The 7,814-nt window shown below is 51.3% G+C and overlaps 1 long non-coding RNA gene across 5 annotated transcripts; it reads right to left on the bottom strand.

Moving 5' to 3' along the window:
• Positions 1-3,789: 3,789 nt before the first annotated feature.
• Positions 3,790-7,306, bottom strand: LOC125514891. 5 transcript variants are annotated; one of them, XR_007286657.1, is made up of 8 exons: positions 7,158-7,306; positions 6,851-7,074; positions 6,658-6,728; positions 6,105-6,305; positions 5,761-5,798; positions 5,133-5,268; positions 4,738-4,856; positions 3,790-4,148 (listed from the first exon to the last, which is right to left on the bottom strand). It is a non-coding gene; the product is annotated as an uncharacterized LOC125514891 (long non-coding RNA). The 5 variants fall into 5 exon arrangements; XR_007286655.1 differs by having other exon boundaries at positions 6,589-7,074; XR_007286654.1 differs by having other exon boundaries at positions 6,658-7,074.
• Positions 7,307-7,814: the final 508 nt, after the last annotated feature.

Raw genomic sequence — 7,814 nt, 5'->3', positions numbered from 1 at the left:
GGGCGCCGGTCGTTCTTCAGGCGGTGCATCTTCGACCGTGGCCACCTGCCGGCTAGCGGGAGGTGGCGCGGGGCCCTTGCGCTTGTTGTCGTTCGAGTTGGGGTGTCGGCCGGGTTCTCCAGCCGGCGTCTTGGGCGCCGGGTTGAGCACCTTTCCGGATGCGTCTACCCGAAGCTCGGTCTTCATCGAGGAGTCGGCGGTGGCGTACTTGTCCGCTATGTCCAGAAGCTCGTCGAGGGTAGCCGGCTCGTCGCAGAGGAGCTTGTGCTTGAGGAGGGTGCCTTCTCGGCATCCGGCTGTGAAGTATTCTATGGCTTGCACCTCGTGCACCCCTTCACAGGAGTTGCGGAGCTCGGCCCAACGCGTGAGGTAATCGCGAGTGGACTCGGCGGGGCCTTGTACGCACAAGGAGAGCTGTCTGGGCTTGGGAGCCCGCTTGTAGGTGCTGGTGAAGTTGCGGATGAAGGCTTCTGTGAAGTCTAGCCAGCTGTTGATGCTACGCGGCTTGAGGCTGTTGAGCCAGGTCCGCGCCGTGCCCTGCAGCATGAGGGGCACGTATTTCACGGCGACGCGCCGATTGCCGTTGGCTATGCTAACTGCGGTGGAGTAGTCGATCAACCAATCTTCCGGCTTCACGGAGCCGTTGTACTTGGGCGTGTCTCTCGGGAGCGAGAACCCCTTGGGAAAGGGCTCGTCGCGGATGCGGGGGCCAAAGCAAGGCGGGTCGACATCGTCTTCTTCTTCCAATGCCAGGGATCGCTCCAGGCGGTCGATCCGGTGACGGGCGTCGTTTTCGCCGATTCCTTCGCGGCGGCCTAGCCGGCCGCTGAGAGTCGGGTGCGCCACTGGCGGTGAGGCGGGATATCTCTCTCCACAGGGCGGAGGCGGAGGCGGGTCACCCCGCCACTCCATGGCTCGGGGATGACCGTCCGCGTCCCGCTCGATGGAGATCCGGGTCCGGCTGCGGCTGGTAGCCGGCTCCTTCTCGCGTCGCGCGCGGGTATTGCTCGTAGTCGGCGTCCGGGACGTCGCGCCGTGCTCTCGGCGCGGGGGAAGGCTTTCCGCGCGAACGTCGGCTTCGTGCCGCTGCGCGGAGGCGTCAATCAATTGCTGGATGCGCCGGGTCATGTGGGGAAGGTCTTCGGCCTCCAGGCCGTCCAGCTCGTCTACGGCCGCCTGGGCGGCACGCAAGTTCTCGAGCGGAGTGGCATAGACCGAGCGGTCGACTCCCAGCGTGTCGGCGATGACGGCGCCGCGTTGCTTGACAAGGCCGGCCCGGCTTACCCCGCCCGGGGCCGGCGTGCCGAAGGCGGCGCGGTCAGCCTCGTGCCGGTAGGCCTCAGTGAGGCGTCTTACGGAGGCCAGCCTCCGGCCCTCTGCGAGGAGAGCGAGGCGGCGTGCTTCCAGTGCTTCGTCGTCGGCGTCGGCCGGGAGAGGAGCGGACAAGTCGTGGGCCGCCGCGCGCGGGGCGTCGCGGGCGCTCTCGTCGGCCAGGCCGCCGTGGCCGACAACCATCACTTCGGTGGTGACAGCATCGTGGCCGTCGGCTCGAGGAAGCGGGTCGTTGTAAATCGCGACGTTGGTGGGGAAGGCGTCGTAGGAGGCCGTGTCGGAGTCGACAGGCATCGGGTCGGTGGAGCCAACCGACTCCAGGTCCGCAGCGGGCTCGCTGGAGACATGGAGCTGGCCGAGAAGGTTGGCGAGGCGGTCAGTGCCCGCATCGGAGGCGAGCTCGTCGGAGGTGAAGGTCTCGTCGGGGAGATCGGCGAGGCCGCTTGCCGCGCAGATGCTGGTGACGCCTTGCAGCGCGTCGTGGCAAGCGCCATCGGGCGTGCTGGGCTGGCTACGCTCGCTGGGGAGGAAGAGGGTTCCCGTCCAGAACAGGTCTCCGGATGACGGTGTGCCTGGCCCCACGGTGGGCGCCAAATGTCGGGTGGTGGGTGCGACATATGCCAACGGGTGGCTTATCTTTGTGGGAACCAGTGAGACATTGCCGGTGCCTGGAAGCGGGATGAGGCGAAGACATGCACGCCGGCGGATCTTACCCAGCTTCGGGGCTCTCCGAGGAGATAACACCCCTACTGCTGCTCTGCGGGGTCTCCGCATGCTCACTAGATGAATCGAGTAGCTACACGACGCTCCTTGAGCTGTTTTTGGGGGGAGGAGGAAGAAAGGGCACGGCTAGCCTGCTTCTTCTCCTTGTATGGTGTCAAGAACTAGCAGGGGGTCCAACCCTTTGCATGGGTGCTCCGGGGGGTTTATATAGGCCTACCCCCCGGGGGTACAATGGTAATCCGGCAGGGCGCGGGGCCCAGCCGTCTGTGACTGCGCTCGCCGGCTTCTGCGCCGGCTGCTGGGGCCTGCCGACTGGTGGGTCCCGCCGGCTGCCAACTCCTTGGTCGACAGGCAGGCCCCACTGTCCGGGGCCATGTCGGCGGCTGGTCACTGTGGCTTCATCTTGCTGACGTGAGCTTCATCGTGGTAAGCGCGGCTACAGTACCGCCGCCTGTCGGACGATCGCTGTAGCCTTACCGCGTCTTGTCTCCTTTATGAGGCGTCTTCTTCGAGGGAGGCGGCAAGCCGGCTGCGGGGAGCCGGCTCCGTCTTGGGTCAGCTGGTTGGAAGCGGGGCCGCCTTCGGTCGTCTCTCTGCTCTAAGGGGCCCACCGCCTGTGGGCCACGCTGGCGGCCGTCGTGGGTGAGGCCAGGGTCAACATGGCAACAGTGCTGCGCCGGACGGGTCATGCCTACCTCGTACGGCGCACTGTGCCAGGCGTGCCCCGGGATTCGGGGGTGGCAGGCTCTTCTGTAGCCACGCCCCGTCGCACCGCCGTTAGGTGGGTGCAAACTCTGAGGGTACGGTCTTGACTGCTTTACGGGGAGCCGGCTCGAAGGAGTCGGCCTTCTCACAGCCGGCTTCTTGGAGTCGGCCCTCTCATGAGGGTTAAAGTCGGACCGCCTTCCGAAAGCCGGCCTTGATCGCAGCCGGCTAGGGGAAGGCGGCCCCATGTCTTGGATTCTTGAGAGCCGGGCGGGCTCGTAATTTTTTCAGGAGTGCCAGGGGAAGCCGGCTAGGCTATCCATGGCTATTTACTCCGACAGAAACCCCGGCACCGCCATCTTCCGTGGTATAGACTACCTCCCCATCGTCGGCCTATGCTATATTCATGACGAACCCCTCAACCAACAGAAGCTGACCATCACATCCGAAACGGTGTGGAAGTTCCACGAAAGCTGGAGCGCGGCGCTGAAGCTTCAACATTTCTAGACATTTCCGAATAGGCTTACATGTATGCTTCTTGCCCTGGAGTTGCCACCTAGTGGAATATTTTAGCAATGTTAACTTTAGCTAGAAATATATATCTCCTCTAGTAATAGCTCATCTAGAAAAATGTTGGTTTTCACTTCTATACTCTGCATGTAATCTTTCATCAAGATCCCACACATAGATATAAATTCACTGCCATTTGACACACAATCGTCAATTATAATATTTCTCTAATGAACATTTTTATTCTATTTTTTTCCTGGCTCTAGTATATCATAAATGCTAAAATGAAGAAATTTGAGGATATGTTATAAATTTCAATGTTGCTACATCTACAATCCATATGATAAACAATAGTGACCCGTAGCTCATACATGTACAATATCCATATTAGAAGGTTCATCACTCTTTCCTGCTCCATGCTTGCTACAGTTAAGAGAGAGAGTATGCATACAATGTTTTATCCTTGCAATATGAGATGCAAAGTACAGACCCACAACGGTATTTCAAATAGGCACAAGAGAGAGAATATATTGCATTACTTCTATAAGAAATATAATAGTTTGAATAAATTGGTATCCAGGTTTGTCACTTAAAGAAACATGTTTCCTGTAATCTAGACACTTGAAGCGGGCAAGCAGCTAAAATAAACTTAATATGAAGCTCTACAATTCTCTCATTGGTTCTGACATACTGCAATTCCCTCGTTGGTCCTGACATATTGGATCCTTCATCTTGCATCCTGGGTTAAGGTGGTTATACTTTCCAAGAAATTTAAAAAATCTTCTTGCTTCAGTTGCTTGTTACCTATCATACAATGTGTCATCTCAAGAAATACCGGAGGACTAATAGACACAGTCCTGGGCTAGTTGAAGTGGTTTCTGCAAAAGGAAAATCATAATATTACAAATTGCAAGCTGTCCAAAGAGAAAAATCAGGTTAACTTGACGATTTGACAGTTACAATACTAGAGAAACTGGGATTTACAAAGTTAACTGGTACTAAATAATAAAGCAGAATCAAGTTGTACATCCACTTCTTTCTGTTGTGAAAAAACTTATGCATCATGCAGAACACTGAAATAACTACAGAATTTGCACAAATAGAAATAGCAAGCTTGTGACACAATAATCAGGTTATCCCGATGGTGCTCAGACATGTAATTAGAAAATATTTGACTGGTGCAGACTAAAGTAACCATCTACTAAAGTCGACCATAGCTCCAAGATCAAAATGTAATAATCATAATACAAGTTTCCTTCAAGGAAATTGTAACATATTTGCTTGTACTCTGGCAATAGCTATAATCGTTCGTAAGATAACCAACATGTATTTTGACAAACTGATGTATATTTTTATCCATTTTTTTGCGACCGGATCGCCCATCAATGTAGGCAGGCAGACGCATACAGGGACTTTGTGGCGCTGGCCTGATATAACGTAAATGTAGAGGTGCCAGCTATTAGTTACCTGGGAAAGACGGTGTGTTCATCAGAGCCTGGACTCCTCTTTTCCCAAATTCTGTATCTAATTCAGGTTGGAAAATTGATGAAAAATTCTTCAGTCATCATATGCAGGAGTCACTCAATCTGACATAGTAGGGCATGAGTCATTACGTGGGAAAAAATAAGATGGGTGAACAAAATAATTATTTCTCCTCAATCTGACATAGCAGAGCATGAGTATACCCAAATAGTTATATAATTTGCTTGCTTTTCCATACTACCTAGATAATTAGATTTCCTTGAAGGCAGAATCCGTAAGAAAGGAATATGTAGAAATTAGAAAACCAACATAAAAGCAAACTGACATTGTTCTAACCTTACAAAATCAGTTCCATTAATAAGAAAACCGAAACTTCTTACCCTGGTGCTTGCAGGTTTGAATCACTCCAAGAGATCAATGGGCAAATCATGGTAGCTGCTTTGTTCTGCTGATTGTGCCGACATGCGGACGGATTGCATCCAAAATTTGACAGCCAATAGCGATGGGAGAACATCTCTGACAAAAAATAAATTCATGATGTGATCTCTATTCTGTGATAGCCGGTGGAGAAAGGAGATTGGAGATATAGGAATATAATGAGGGGGTGGGGGTCCAAGGGGAATTTAGGCCCATCAAATTTAGTTCTAAATACTGGCATTGCGACTGAAAGATCATTTATATTGTTACAGAAAAACTACCGAATGAATGTGGATTTCATAGTTAGAATTGCAAGAAAATTTATATGAATATGCTATATTTAAAAAAATGCTAGCCTTGAACCCTTTTGCCACAGAACAAAGTAACCACATACATACAAATCTATATAATACTCATACTATAGGCAGCTAGTTTAATTTATGTATGTGTAACAGTTTCAAAGTCTGGCTATGGATCTTCAAAGAAAGGATTATAAGCTCTAGGCATGATATTGAGAAATCTGGAAAGGTTGTATAACTTAAATGTCAATTATACTACATAGGATAAATAGTTGAACTCTAGGCACCATACCTCTATTTACGCTAGAAGGCAGAAAGATTAGAAACACCCTGCAGATAATCAGAGACTTAGTCTGTATTTGCTAGAAACAATAGAAAATATGCAAATCCTATATCCATACAGAATATCGACTTATTTTGTTGGCTAACGCGGGGTATGTAACATAGAAAAACATCTGAAAGCCTCCTGCAAACTCCAAACCAAATTGGCCAGCTGTATCATTTTCTTTGAAGGTCAGGTGTTTCATTGTGTTCATGTAGCAGCTCTAGAATACATGGTGTCGCTCCAGGATGCATAGTGAGGCTACAGCAGTGAGCAGAAGAAAATATGAGGAAGATGGGAGAAGCCACACATACCAAAGGAGCACAAGATTGCATGGAGGAGAATTCGACCCAAGCCATCCCCAAGGTGCAGGAACGCAACGCCGTCTGGCACGTCCCCGAGATCCCAGCGCCATCTTGGAAATAAACCGTGAAGGCACCTTGCATGCCAGACTTACTTCAGAAAAGGCATTGGTTTCAAGAATCCAATGAACCGATCGCCCAAGGTTGCAACATCTGAAAAAATGTCAGATAAGCAAATTCGGTCAGAGCACAAAAGAACTGTAAAAACACAAAATCTCTCAGTTTTGTACAGATCAATGGCATATCTAGGTGGTTTGCCATGTTTCTAACAGAATTCAGATTCAACCAAAGGAGGTGCATGACAACTGCATTTGATCCACTTATTAAACTCGGTTGTACTTTCTAAAATATTAAATGTCATGTTATGACTTGCAGAAGTGAGCTATTGAGGCAGTAGATAAATTGTATTGCTATGGGGCAATATGGATAGCAGTACAGGCAGACTTTGCACAAGTGGAATCATATGTCTCCTCCCTTGTGTTGACCAGCTCGTCACAAAGCGTACTTGTGGTAGCAGCGGGATCGACTGTCTGCCAGGCCTCCAGGAACAGCAGGTTCTCCTCATGAACGCAGACCCTGCTTGGGTGGGTCTCAAAACCACAAATCAGCAAGGATTGAAGAGCAGGTCAGTCTAAACCAAAATTTCAAGCATTGGCTTAATTGAACAGGGGCGGGGAGTGGCAGTAGCCGGCAATTACAGGGACACGCCGAGCATCATCCACATGATCGCGTGGCGACCGAGACTGGGGGCTGCCGGTGGAAGGTGGCGCTGCAGGTCGAGCGGGGCGGTGCTCCGGTGGCGACGACGGCGGGGCCCGGTCGGATCCGGGCGGATCTGGCCAGGGAGGATCCATTTCCGGCGGATTTGGTGTGGAGGCGGCCAGATCCAGCGAGATTGAGGTCCAGCGGCGCCATGGAGGTCCTGTCCAGCGAGAAAGAGGAAGAGAGGTGAGAGGAGATCGAGAAGAAGGAGGAGAAGGGAGAGGGGCGAGGTGGCGGAGCGACCGGAGATCCAGTGGGGAAGGTCGCCGGCGGCGGGGCGTGGCGGAGGTGTGGGGTCGCCGGCGAGGCGGCTTGCGGGCGCGAGGGGAGCTCCCACAGGAGGGAGCTGCGGGCGACGGCGCGGTCCGGTTCGGGCCCGGGATTAGAGGGGTTTCTTTGTAAAATTGAAACGTTATCCACACTTTAAGTAGGACTGCGGGTTAATTTCTCAGGAACAGGGGGACTTTTTTGCAAAATAGTCGGCGACGTATGACCAGAGGCAATCGCTGGTTTATTAGTAGGTAAAGATTTATTGGATTGCGGATTAACTACTTAATATCATAGGGTTTGTTATGCAAAAACACTATGACGGTGAACTCAGAGACTCATCCGTGCTTTATTATTAGGGAAAGATTTCTCTAAATTTAGTAAAACAACATTGTGAGGAAGAATTATCTAGTAAGGATGAGATTATTGGTCTTGCTTCTATTGCCGTACCTCCTAGTGATCCTTTAGAACACTATTTGCTAGACCATGAAAATGATATGTTCATGAATGAAAGAAGGGAAATAGATGAAATTTTCTTTAAACAGGAACCTATTCTGCATCACAATTTGCCTGTTGAAATCTTAGGGGATCCTCCTCCACCCAAGAGTGATCCCGTGTTTGAGCTTAAACTGT

This window comes from Triticum urartu, chromosome 6 (assembly GCF_003073215.2).
Source record: "Triticum urartu cultivar G1812 chromosome 6, Tu2.1, whole genome shotgun sequence".
Lineage (NCBI taxonomy): Eukaryota > Viridiplantae > Streptophyta > Magnoliopsida > Poales > Poaceae > Triticum > Triticum urartu.
The sequence above is the reverse complement of the archived record's forward strand: the minus strand, read 5'-3'. Positions and strand labels throughout refer to the sequence as shown.